Genomic DNA, 13,428 nt, shown 5'->3' with positions numbered 1-13,428 from the left:
AGTTAACCAACCTTGTTCCAATCAATTAATCCCTAGAACTCTTAATTTATTGATGTCCCAGTCTATGCTAGCCATCGAAAAGATGAACATCCTGTTTCAAAATGAACTGGTCTCCCTTTCGTCCAAGAGGCAGGAATTATAAGAGGATGGCAGTAAATAAGCATTTAGAAATCCCTTCTGTACAATCAAAGGCAACAGCAGCTCAGAGGAGAATAAAGGGGATTTTAGCATCCATGAAAAACACTGCAATAAATGAATTGGGCTCTTGGGACAGGAATAGCAGGGCTCTGGAGCCACTGTAGGCTCAGCTGAGTTGGCTTCTTCCATCATAAATTCATCTAATGTACATTATGTTTCTGCAGGAGACACAGGGAAATGAAAGGGTGTTGGATCTAGACATCTTTGCACTTTCAGAATTTGCTTTCCAGAATCTCTTCACTTCTTTCTGGGGAGCCTGATTTACTTCCACCTTTGTTCTCTGAGTTTTTGACTGGATTTACTGGTTAATCCAACATGAAACTTCAACAAAACACACTGAAATAAGTAGAAGTCTCTCTGTTGCTTGTAGATCAGGTGTTGCTAAAGCAGATGCTTTAGTCAGAACTAATTAATCTGGTTGCATAAAAGAGAAAAAAATGTAGCACTTAAAGCATTGAAATGCTGAGATTATTTCCACTAGAAAGGTCCTACTTTTTATTTTCTCTCCATATTTTATATAGTAGTTGATGCTAACATATGCTCTTTTTTGAAAACACATGGTTTGGAAAACAAAAAGCACTTATAGTCATTTTGATATTAAAAATAAAATAAATTTAAAAAAAAACAAAATTGCAGTCAGCTCAAGTGTTTCTTGTGAGCAGTCTGGCATACTCTGACAAACGATCTGCAAACAGACCCACATTTTCTCAGCTACATCAGCTCAAAATTACTTTGCCAAGCAGTTCTTGAGTGGTTGCTCAGTTGTTGGCTGTTCTTCATGGGAGCCATGCTTTGACAGGGGATCTGCTTCCAGGGGGCTCTCCTCTCCCTGGTTTGTTTCCTTGTGCCTGCACTGGCTGAGCCTGAGTGAGGCATCACTCTGTGGTTGTGAGAGCTGAGCCAGCACAGCACTTATCTCCTGAGAACTGGGAGGAAGGCAGTGTACAGCAAGCACAAATGTAGCTGGAGCAAAGGGATTTTCTCCTAGAAAATCTTGGTGGAATTATTTTTGATTCTAGTCCCTGGTCTTCTCCCAGAAAATGTGTGTACACTGTCTCCTTTCGTGCAAGCATCAGCTTGATCAAGGACAGGCATGTTCTTACAGACCAAGTGAGGACACGGCTCCTTTTCCTGTTTTGCTGCTGCATTTCCTTGGTGGGGTTGCAAACATCACATCCCCTTTTGCAGTTTGGTTTTAATCTATGTCAGATGGAGGAGCCCAGCAGCCTTTGAAAGGTTTCTGCTATTGGCAGGTATTGTTTTATTTGTTGTGGTGACCAGCTTTTCACACCTTGTAAGTTCTACATTAATTTTTGCTTTGGGAACACCACTTTAGGTGTGCTGCAGCAAATGTTGATTCTTGGTTTGAGACTTGAAGTTGTGCCTATGTGGTGTTCCCCTTGGTTTTCAGTAGGCTTTCCAGGCAACAGAGAAGGGAAATTGGTTCTGAAAAGGGCTGAGCCATGTTTGTCCCATTCTGTGCCTAAGGAACTTGGGGCAGCTTAACCTACCTGTTCAGCTCAGGGACAATCCAGGAGCAACACTGCTCGTCATACCAGGAGAAGGGGCTCATCCCTTGGTGTAAATCTTATAATTCTTCCTCTGGACACTGGCTGGTGACAAAGATGGGCTGTTGGAGTAGGTCAGGCTTGGTCTGAACTGGCCTGATATTTCTTGGGAAAGAATCTTTTATTCCTGCTTCCAGTGGATTTTTTTCTAGACAGGCCAGAAACTCCCCGTCCCTTTTGTGCTTTCTCTGCTCTTTGTCTGCTGGAATAGCTGAGGTATATATCTCTGGTTTTGCTTCAGTCCCTGCAAAGCCATGCACAGAGCAAGGACTGATTTCCTGCACCATCTTACCAAATGAATGGTTGGTTATTCTACCAGAACACAGTCCCAAAAATACCCCCAACCACAGCCAGGCCCTTGCAGCGTGATCCAGCTGCCTTTTCTTCAGGTTTCCAGCACACTCAAGGTAAACGTGGGGGTCCTGTTTGAATGCAGTTCAAGATACATAGCTCTGCCTCATTTCCAGCCTCACCACTTCATTCCCAGCCTGTCATCCTTTGTCCCCTATTCCTGCTCCCTACAGCCCTGCACCCCACTTGCAGATGCTTCTTGCTCCCCTTGTCTGCTTTAAGAAGTTCCTCCCTGTGTCCTACCAGCTTGTTTTCACAGGCAGTGTATTTATTGCTGGCTGGCACACGCCAGCGCTTGGACATACATTCAATTATCTTTGAACAATTTCCATTAACTCTGGTTTTGCTCTTTTCCCTTTCACTTTCACTAAACACTGCCTGTATTTTCTCAGAGCTTTCTCAACTGCAACACAGCCTGTTTCTGTTCTCCCTGCTTTTTTTCTTTCTTTCTTTTTTTTTCTTTCCACATTTTCCATGTTTTCATTAAGGTCCCTCACTAAACTCTGGTGAGCATTCCTCCACTGCTGTCCTTTTTGTACATTTGCACTGAAAAGAGTCCAAGTTTAACCTCAGTGCATTAAATGCTCCCTTCACCTGGAAGGAAATCAATGGTACAGGCAGATTGGGGTTTTATCTACTCTCCCACACCAAAATGTATTTGGTTTTGATGTACAGCAATCTCCCCCTCTCTTGTGGCTTTACTCTTACCTGGTTTTCCATTAAAGCTTGACTTATGCTTTACTTTTATGCCAGTGGAGTGCACTGTGGGGATGATAAGGGCCATTTCTGCTTACTGTTCAGGTGAAGGTGTTCTCAGGTATGTAATCTGCCCTGAGAGCATGCCTACATCTCAGGCTTGCTGCTTTCCACTGGTTGTTCTCCCTTCCTTCTTGCTGGTAAAACAGGGCCGTATTTGGACCAACTCTGTCATAAAATCTCTTACACTTTTGTAACAGAGACATTTGGATTTGCTCTCCACAAAGAGATGGGATATCGCTAGAAAGGAAAGATTTTAATTGTCCATGTCTGGAATCATCCAGATAGTATGATTCTGTGGAAAAAATGATTCTTGGTCAAAATCTTCAGGAGCAGGAAAGTACCTGCAGCACAAAGGTACTCAAGCTATTTTTAAAGAAGCTGTTTTAGGCACAGGAGAAAGAGCATGAGGTGAGGTGAGCAGTGCAGAGATGTGGGGCTGGAGTTTGAGTGCTTATTATGGTAATTCAAGTGGCCCTGTAACACACCACGGGTACTTCTGTGACTGCAGCACAGATACCAGCCTGTCACACAGCAAAGGGCTCCTCACCTCCAGTGGGGCTCTCTGTACTGGCATCCCTTGATTTAATCCAATTCTGGTCATCTGGATGAGAACCTGTGGAAATACCATGAAATTCAGGACAGAAGATGGCAGAGGGTGATCTACCACCATGAGAACAGGAGCCAACAGTCTGAGCCATCTCTTTCAGAACTCCATTAGCAATAGGTGGTGGTGTGAGCTATCACAAAGGCACCTCCTTTAAAAGCTCTTCTTCCACCCATCCACCAGTAGTTCCTGGTGAGCACAGCCACAAGACAGAGACCTTTAGCCTTTCTCCTGTCTGTACCTGGCTATCGCTTACTTAGTGGGCATGGAGCTAATTGAAGGGTAGTTAACGCCATCAAGCATGGGGCTGTATTTATATTTTTAACTACATGTAAGTGATTATCAACATTATAAATAATTACAGTCTGCCTCCCAGCCCCTCTGCTCCATTCCACCCTGCTAATTGCAGCGCTTAGATCTCAATGAGCTCATTATGTTTTGTCGATATTCAGCTCTTTGGCTTGCTCACTTCGGAGGGACCGGGGGGACGCAAATGGGAGCTAAAGATTGGAAATGCCAAGCTCCCAGGGATTTGAGTTAGCGATCATCGCCGCTTCATCTCTATGCACAATTTATTCAGCACTCCACCTTCCCTAATAAATTATAGATCCCTCCAAGGGAAGCTTTGCCAAGGGATGGGCGATTGCCTTGCTTGCGGGGGAGCCCATTCTGTGCGGTATTGAGCGTCTTTGACATCTGGTCTTCGCAGGATTGGATCCCTCCTGCCCTTCCCCTCCGCCCGTCTCTTCCATCCCTTTTGGGAAGCATTAACCTTTTCACTGTGATGTATGCGAAAGGGCGACAGTCAGCAGTGGCAGTTCCTAATGGATTCTGTTTGTCTGGTTGTTTGTTTGTCTGAACTGCCTGCAATGCTGTCCAGACCTCTTGGAAAAGCAAGCCCAGAGTGCAACCAATGTTTTAATTAGCAGCAAAAGGCAGAGAGGCTTTTAAAGAAGAACAGTGTTTGAATTCAGAAGTTAAGAGCAGATGAATGTGGGACGGGGGACTTAGGATTCACTCCAGCTGAAGACAGTAGTGCCCTTAAAGAGGGGCTGAATTTTCAATCTCAGGCCAGAGTGGTGAAGGGTGAGCTGGTTAGAGTGGTCTTTTGGGGCTTGTGGGCTACAAAGGGGTGATTTTGTGCCCCTTACTCTTCTTCCTGGAAATGCAAAAGGAGCAGAGGCTTGTCATAATTGCCTTACTAAGGACTGAGATAAAACCTGGTGGAGAGTGCTCCTATGCAGCAAGATCTGAGCCTAAGGAACTGAGTTATAGGGCAACCCTTTGCTGATCCCTCCATCCTCAAAAAAAGTTCAGCTCTCCTTTCCCCTGGCCTCATAGCTGTTTTCCTAATTCTGTCTTAAGATGGAGATGCCACAGAGTCTGCAGGAGATATTTTTCTAGTGCTTCACTAGTCTTATTGCTGGAAAGCTTCCCCCTAAACCTAATCTTAATCTGTTTTATTGTAAATTAAGGCCATTGCTTCTTGTCCCATCACCAGCAGATGGTGAAAAGTTTATCCTGTTCTACAGCAGCCTTTACTTACTTGCACACTCTCTCTCACTATTCTGTGGCCCAAAGTCCAGAAATCTTTTCAGCTTTTCTTCCTTCGGCTTTCTGTACTCCTGATCTGCCTTTTTTTAAGCCCTTGAAGTATCCAGACAATGAAGCTGAAATTAAACCAACTTCAGGAGCTCTGTGGCCTTACAGGAGGCAAATGCTGCTCCTCACAAGAGCCTGGGATGCAGCTGGGAGCTCGTCCTCGCAGCTTTGCAGTGACCAGAGGTGCTGCTCACTGAAGAGTCAGTCCCAGCCCTCTGCATCAGGGCCACAGCTGCAGTAAACATCCTTTGGCATCCATGGGAGTATTCCCCAGTGATTCCATGTGAACACCAGAGTCAGGAGTGGCTCTGAGAGGGAGGAGCTCTCGCCAGGTCTGGAAGAGGTTGGTGCTGCTGCATCACCTGAGCTGGGAATCAGTGAGACTCCTCCAGGATGATAATGGAACTTGTGAATAGAGGGAAACAGTGCTCCTGGAATTACTCCTTGTTAGTAATATGGAAACAGAGATAGGCAACACAAGCAGAGAGTGAGACTGTGCCAATAGCAAAATAGGATGTGGTATAACAAATATGAAGGTTTAATAGGAGAAGAGTCATATAAAATAATTTAACCAGAGGCTGCTGATTAAATTACAGTCACAAGCATGTTGTTATGAAGGCCCTTTCACCAAGGATGGCAGTGGCTATAAAGCTGGCCTGCCAGTCAATGCTCAGTTCCCTCACAAGAACTTGCTCTGAGATGCCCTTTTTAAAACTCAAGGGCCACTCCTATGTGCTGACAATACAGCAAGACACTGCCAGCTGTTCCAGGAAAGCTGTTTGTTGTGACAACTACAGGAGTTGGTGGATCTGAAGTTTGGCAATGGCTGATTCCCATCAGAGAAACACGGGGAAGAGGCAGGCAGTGAAGGGTAGAGCTGCAGACCTTTCCAGCACCTTTCTCTGGACACAGCCCCGCTGCTGCCAGCAGCCCTTCCCCAGGGAACATGATGCAGGAAGACAACCCAGCTTGAGTGAGAAGCTGTTTTAGCAAGGGCTTTGTGACAGCAGTCAGAGAAGTGTTATTTGTGGCAGGGACTATATATAACTATATTTGTGTGTGTGTAGATTAAATGTATATATATTTATGCATAGTGCCTTATCACTGCATTCCAGCTTGAGTGTAAAACACAAAGGAAAAATCAAAGGGTTTAGAAAAAGCTAAATTTATCTGGGAATGGGAATTATATTAGCAAAGAGGCAATTAATTTGGGGGTGGTGGAGATTATAGTAATATTTTACTTCTTCCCTACAAAGACAAAAATAGCATTAGCTTCTCTACCTACCAGTAATAGCTCTAATCCTCCCCTTACCTTCCAGCATCACCTCTCTGGAGTGACCACCTGTGGTGAGGTGTGTCCAGCTGATGTGGGGAGAGCTCTGGCCCGGCTCATGTGTGTCCCTGCTACGGGGAGGAAGCCCCCCTAGTGCAGATAGCCCCAGTGTGGGATGGGCCCTTCAGTCTGAGCGAGCAGAAGTGAGGTCTTGGCATTCATGGGCTGATGCCCCTTCCTTCCAATATTACTTCATTTAGTTCTGGTTGTCCTCTCATCCTTTAATGCCACTCACTCCCAAGCAAAACACCCAGAGAGCCCTTCAGCAGTGACCCATCCCTTGCTCTGGACCCCCTGTGCCCCCCAGCCCAGCTCGGCCCTGGCAGAGGGAGCAGGTGCCCTGTCTCTGGTTTGGGCAGGCAGAGTTCCCATTGCAAAGCCAACCCCTGGATCTTCTTTGTGCTCTGGCAGCCCTGGAAACCCTGCACTCCCAGCAGAGCTGTGGGCTGCCTGCAGCCTGCCCAGCAGTGCCTTATTCTGAATCAATACTTGCAGATACTGGAGATAACTCAGGGAGAGAAATACATTAACGTAGACAAAGAAACAAAGATAATGATATTTTTTCTTCCCCCTCCCCCTTTTTTTCTTCTTCCTTCCCTTCTCCTACAGAATAAAATTTTATTTTCTTCTCCCTCTACCCTCATCTCTATGATCTGCACTTAGCAGAGCTCCAGACTCTTAAATTATTTCACAGTTTTCAATAAAGCATTAAATCTTTTTAAAAAACTGCTTGTTTTAATTGAAAAAATTTCAATCAATCAATTCACCCCTTCTCTACCCTCGTGCCTTCCTCCCTTCCCCCAAACAGACCCATTTGCAGTAAATAATCTGTAGCCAGACTTTCTGCTCTAAAGAAATAAATAATTCTGAATTTGCTGAATCCTGCCTGATCTCCCAGCTTTAAATCACTGCACTTTGTACTGAGCTCAGCTGAAATGCTGAACACACTGAAGCATGACTATTACTTGGAGACTGCAAGTGTTTTTAAAGGCACAGCCTCTGAGGCCATGGTCCTTTTTCCTCCCAGGACAGATTGAGAGAGGAGCTATTCCTGAGGATAAGTGGTCCCTTCCCTGCATTTGGCCCACTACAAATGCAGACAGTGCCTCATCTTGACTTAACAAAGAGTGACTGAATGCAGGATAAATCCAGTGTGTCTTTGAGCAAGTTCTTAAGAGGCATCTTGACTGAGACCATCTAACAGCCACTGGACTGAGTCCTTTTCCAGCTGGGTGACCTCAGGTAGGTTTCAGGAGGTCATCTGTGTCTACTCAGACACTGGAGAGCAGATGCCCGTGCTCCCAAGTGCAAATAGTTCCACTTGGACACAGAAGAACCTGTGGTATCCCAGCCAGGGAAGGAAGGTCCCCTAAAATCCCAGTGAATCCAGCAATCACTGCCAGCATTCTTCAATTCTCTTTATCTTTACTCAAAAACTTTCAACCCAGCGACAGGCAGGCTTCTGCCACAAAGGGAACACAATCCTCCTGTTTCTCAGTTCCTCGTATTTCTTAGTCAATCTCATTTCTTAATTTCTTCCTTTTAGGATTGCTCTTGTCAAAGCTATTGACTATGCCCTGTCTGACTATGGAAGCTGCAGCTGGAGAGGGAAAATGGAGCACACAACAGATTACTGATGCCTGGTTGTGATTTATACAACTCACGAGCTTCCAGCAATTTAGAGATGAGAAATGGTTTATCCACACTTTGGTGTGTCGAAACACTCTTTCTACCATTTATCTTGAAACTGATTTTGTTTGGGTGGTAGTAAATGTTATGCCCAAAGCCGTGGGTGGAATGTCTAATGGGAACTTCCAGACCTGGAACAACAGGGATCATCATGTTTCTGAGCTGAGATGGGAGGGACTAAGACGATCCCCAAAGAGTTCATCTTATGATTGTCTAGTGGATTTTGGGGGGTTTAATTACAATTGGAAAGTATTGCACTGTCCTTGCATTTCCAACCAAGCTGAAAACAACTGTTAAGGCTTTATTTTTCATGCTATTTCTCACTTGTGCATTTGAGGACATTCATCAGTGATAGAAGGTTGTGAATGCTGGATTTTCACTTGGAAATTTCTTCCCCTGTCCTCATCCCTTTTCAGTACATCAGAGAGAATCAGCTCTGTAATTTTCATTGACTGTGTAAAGAGCTGAGGTCAGCTAATCCACAAGGGCTCCTTCCCAGAGCTAGCAAGTAACCAGAATTAAACAATAGCAAGGATCAGAAACATTAAAATCACAAGAGACTCATCCTATGTTTTCCTGCTACTCTTATTAAAGATCCATCAGACATTAATGTGAGACTAGTAAATTCAGGCCCAAATTAATTGTGGGACAGTTTGATAGAAGCTGTTACAATCAGGTTTTAAATGAATCATTTTAGCAGTATACCAATTTACAGAGTGATGCTGATGCAATATTTTTATGAAGTAAAATATACTGGTGCTGAAATTCATTCTTTCAGGCTTTTTTTCTTTTTCAGCTGTGAGCTTGGCTGTGACCTCTGTCCCTCAGAAAACCTCATCAGGAGTCAGCAACACCAAGATATTTAATAAACCATTTTCTTTGGTTATCTTGTATCTTAGGCCAGATTACCATTTACAGGAAGGCCCATTTCCATCTCCCACTGGTGCAGAGGGACCATAAGATGGACAAAATGTCACCTGCATGGAGCAATATGAGGATGGCATTAGGCTGATGGAGCAGCAGTCAGAGGTGTCCCTGTAAAATCAAGCTCATAGCTCTGGGAAAGGCACATGGATTCAGAGGTAAAATGGGCTGTGGCCCTGTGGCGTTCCCAGCGTTACTTTGGTGGTGTCTGAGACATCTCAGTCCTTACCAAGCTTGCTTGGGGCACCCTGAATTTCCTGTACCCCTCTGCGTGTCTTGAATCTTGTGTTGAGTCAGGTGCTCCCTTTTCATGGCCACACGTGTGGCAGCCACTCTGCAGCTCAGTGCCACGGGCAGGCTTCCATCAGCAGCAGAACGTGTTCAGTTGGGCACCTCCTTCACAGGTGCCCAGTCTCACAGGTGGCAGAGAGTTGGGGCACACCAGTGCTCCCCCACACTCTGCTCCCCTCCTGCCTCTGCTGCCCCTCGATGCAGCACCTTGGCTCTGTCCAGCCACTGGCTCCTGTGCAGCACCTCCACCTTCTTGTCTGTTCCCCATGTCCCAGTGTTAGGTGGGATCTGCCTGTTTCAGTTCAGTTCATGAGGACAAAAGCAAAAGCTGATATTGAAATGAGTTCATGGGAAACACAGCGTGGTCCTTGAGCACAGTCCCTCCGGCAGAGATAAAACAGTGCTCTCCAAGATACCTGTTCTCCAATCTCCTCTTTCAGAGCAGGAGAGAAAATTACAGGCCTCTGATTACTCAGGGAGAAGAGCGCACAACTCCAATCTTTGTAATTTCTTCCACCACAATCAAGCATTTCAGGAAAAGGGCCTGAAAGCCTGAAATAGTCGGTCAGGGATCTTTCCGCCTGGTTCCTTCCCTGATAACGCACAAGAGGAATAAAAATGAAGGCTCTTCATTGCTGTTACCTTTTGCTTCCAAAAGTGTCTGTCCTATCCGGGACCAGGAGCTCAGGCTGTTGGGAATGAAAATGCTCTCCTTAGGGAAAGTCCCTTTGCTATTTCCAGGCTGGCAGTTCAGGGCATTTATAGATTTTAAGGCTGGATGGTCTGGCTGCATTTCTCGAGTTTGACCTGCCAAGTACCATGAGAGGGTGTCCCCAGTAATTCCCACATTGAGCCTCGTTCTTCCACAGGAGCCCGATCTCCTCCCCACACATCTTAGAAGCTCCCTCCTTTGATAATGATTTTGAAATATGTAACCAGCTATGCTAGGCATTGGGAACCTTTTTTCCCTGGAGTGAGTCCCAGGGAAGGGCGCATCATCAGCACCCAGACTTTGCATCATGTTAAATGCTGGTGAAAAGCCTTGGAATAGCCCCTTTGCCCACCCTCCTTCACCACCAAGGCTCTGTTTTGCCCCAATCACACTTTGCTTGGAGTGGGCCCCCCATGAGCTGAGATTGGGGCAGCATCTGTTTATTAGAGAGCAGTGCCAGCACTGTGAAACAAAATAAGTAAGTAACTGGTAAAAACAGCTCTGCTCAAATAGAGGACTAGCTCTGATCAGGCTTGGCATGATATAACATGGTGGTTTAAAGCCCTGTAATGCCATTTTCCATTAGAGCTCTTGTTCGAGTCAGGAAGGGGTTTGAGCCATTGATGGAAGCTGTTCTAAACAGACGAGAAAACCTCATCCATATTTCTCCTGAGATTGTATGAAGCTGACAGTATGCTCACTGACCACAGTCATCTGGGACTCTCCCAAACAAAATAACCCTCTTTTCATAAATAACAGGATCCTTGTTGCGGTGGACTGAGATTTGCTGTAAAATTCAGTTGTGTCAAACAAAGAGCTTCTTCTGGTTTTTAATTTGAGCCATTAAAAAGATTCATCTTTCTCTTTGTTCTCATTTTCCTTACCCTCTTTCTCCCTTTCCATTTTTTTCCTTCCTCTCTGTCTGTCTTTAGGATAACTTAAAGCTGTTTGCCTGAAACAAAAGGCTTGCGTGGGTCTGGCCAGTGGTGCCTCTGGATTGAATGGTCACATTTCAAATCCTACTTAGGACTAAACTTGGATGAATTCCATAAGCTAATAACCCAGTGCCGTGTTTCAAATTGATGGAGGTGCTGTCCTCTAGATGAGACATAAAACCAGAGATCCAATCTGCTTGGCAGAGACCCCACAGGACTTATCAAAGATGAGTGGGGGCTGCTAACTGTTTTGCCCTTGTCAAATCCTTACCACCATCACAGCTTCTCTTCCTGTTCCAAAGCAATGACACTGGACCTTATGAAAATGAGATGGTGAATTTGAAGGAGCCATTCTTTTTTCTAATTATTTAAAGCAGTTGCAGTATCTGGCAGAAGGAGGAAAGAGAGATAATCCACTCACTTGAAAGTGGAATGACCCTGAATTTCAAAAAGCAAAACAAAAGCGAGCGAATGGTGCCACCATGCTCTGCAGCAGTGACATTATTAAAGGATCAGTGAGCTATTAAAGCAGCAACATTTAGTACCTCCCCTAATGACTTGTACTGCTAACTGGTTTCCAAATTGAGATTTTTATTGCCTCCATGCACAGACAGAACAAGGCTCTGTCTGCGCTTCCAGAAGCTTGAGCTTAAGCAGACTGTTCACAATAGGCTCAATGAATCGTGTCAGCTGAAAACTAGTAATGGCTTATGAGAGTCCCCACTCCTCTGTCTTCCTTTCTTACCAGGGCTGGAAGCTTTGGGCTGTGGGGCATGGTAGGGATCATAAACGTGCGGGATTTTGCAGAGGGACCAGCTCGATTCTTGAACCGCCTAACATCTGTGAAATTTGGCAGAGTTGTGCATAAACAGACTGTCCTGAAATCTCCCCAAATCTGCTGATGCCATTCACAGAGTGAATGCTGTGAGAAGGGTGTTTGCAGGAGGGACACTGGTTTCCACTTCCAGGTAGAAATATAGAGCATGGAGGAATGAGTCTGTGGAGGAGGAAGGGAGATGAGAGGGAGCTGCAGACCCTAGTGAAGGTGAAGATACACCCAGCTGTTTCCATCATGACCTTCCCAAATAGATTTTGAGTGTCTCATATGAGCTGAGCTCCCATGATGGGAATAGCTGGGAAATGGCCTTCTGCCAAGTGCAGTTCAAGCTAGGAAGGGAGCTCCTGTGGGCACACAGCATGTATGACTGCAGAAAGGAAGCTGGTTAAAAACCAGCCAACCAACCAACCAACCAACCAAGCCAGCCAGCAGAAGTGGGTTCTGGTTGCAGTAGCTGTTATTTACATGCTCAGGATACACTGCTAGCCAAAGTGGAGTTTGAGCCTTCCATGCACCAGAGATAAATGTTACTGCTTTAGTTTGTTTTCCTCTACCGGTTCTGCACACTCGTGCTGCCGGCACTTGCTGAGGGAGTCATGCCAGCTCTTGCCCAGGCTGGACAATCACAGGGAGAGACCAGTGCTGCTGCTCCTGGTTTTATGTATCAGGTGCCTGATTTCCATGACAGAAACCGCTCATCCTTTGCAGAAGTGACAGGCAGAGCAGAGGGGGCAGGATGGCTGCAGAGACTTGTACTAGAACATGCACATTTTTTATCCCATGCTGGTTTGAGTCTCTTCTCATCAATGCTGACTGCAAGTTATTCCCATTTTGTGACTTTTCAGTGGATGCATGTGGCACTGCATTTCTGATTTCTTCATGCTCTCCATCTATCTGTGTGTCTGTGCTCTGCAAAATGCCCTTGCCTTTCTTGGCAATCTTAGCAAACAGGTCTCTGTGTGCACTGGAAAATATGTTCAGAACTGTAGGAAAATGGGGTGAAGTGGCCTGAGAGGCCCTCTTATGTTTCCTTACCTAAACTTCACACAGTATGAATTACACCTAAATCAATCATGTCTGCTGTGGGCTTAACGTGTTCTTGAAGACCTCTGGTCTGAAGATTTCCAGACGTGCTAAGGCAGGTTATTCCACTGGTTAGCTGTCCTTAGCTTCAGAAAGCTGTTCCTAAGACCTGAGCTCAGCAGTGGAACTGGATTCCTGCAGGTCAGAGTTAAGGCAGACTTGTAAGGCAGAAGCTCGAGGAGCCACTTCCTTGGCTGCACCCACTCTCATCTAAGGGCTTCCTCCCCCAGGTCTGCAGGCCAGGTGCTTCCCACCGTGCAAACAAAGGCAATGCAGAGAGACAAAGAAAAGGGCAGCAGGGCCACTTCTGGCAGAGGAGCTTTCTGAGATTGCCACTGACAAAATGTCCTAGAGACTTTACTGAGTCCAATTACCAGTTTATGTCTTTAAAGTGACGAGTAAATGAAAGAAACTACAAGATCAAGCCATGTTAGTCTTCTCAATCCCTTAAGTGTCTGACAGCCCTCTTCCCTTCTTCCTCGCTTCCTCAGACTACTCTGAACTCTTAACCTTCACCACTGCTTTGAGTCCACATCCACAG

General features: G+C 45.5%; 1 protein-coding gene across 1 annotated transcript in view; it reads left to right on the top strand.

Moving 5' to 3' along the window:
• LOC138114193 (BEN domain-containing protein 5) overlaps positions 1–13,428 on the top strand; it is an 888,499-nt gene that overhangs the window by 861,438 nt on the left and 13,633 nt on the right. The gene's annotated exons all lie outside the window — the stretch shown is intronic.

Source organism: Aphelocoma coerulescens, chromosome 8, assembly GCF_041296385.1.
Source record: "Aphelocoma coerulescens isolate FSJ_1873_10779 chromosome 8, UR_Acoe_1.0, whole genome shotgun sequence".
Classification (NCBI taxonomy): Eukaryota; Metazoa; Chordata; class Aves; order Passeriformes; family Corvidae; genus Aphelocoma; species Aphelocoma coerulescens.
The sequence above is the reverse complement of the archived record's forward strand: the minus strand, read 5'-3'. Positions and strand labels throughout refer to the sequence as shown.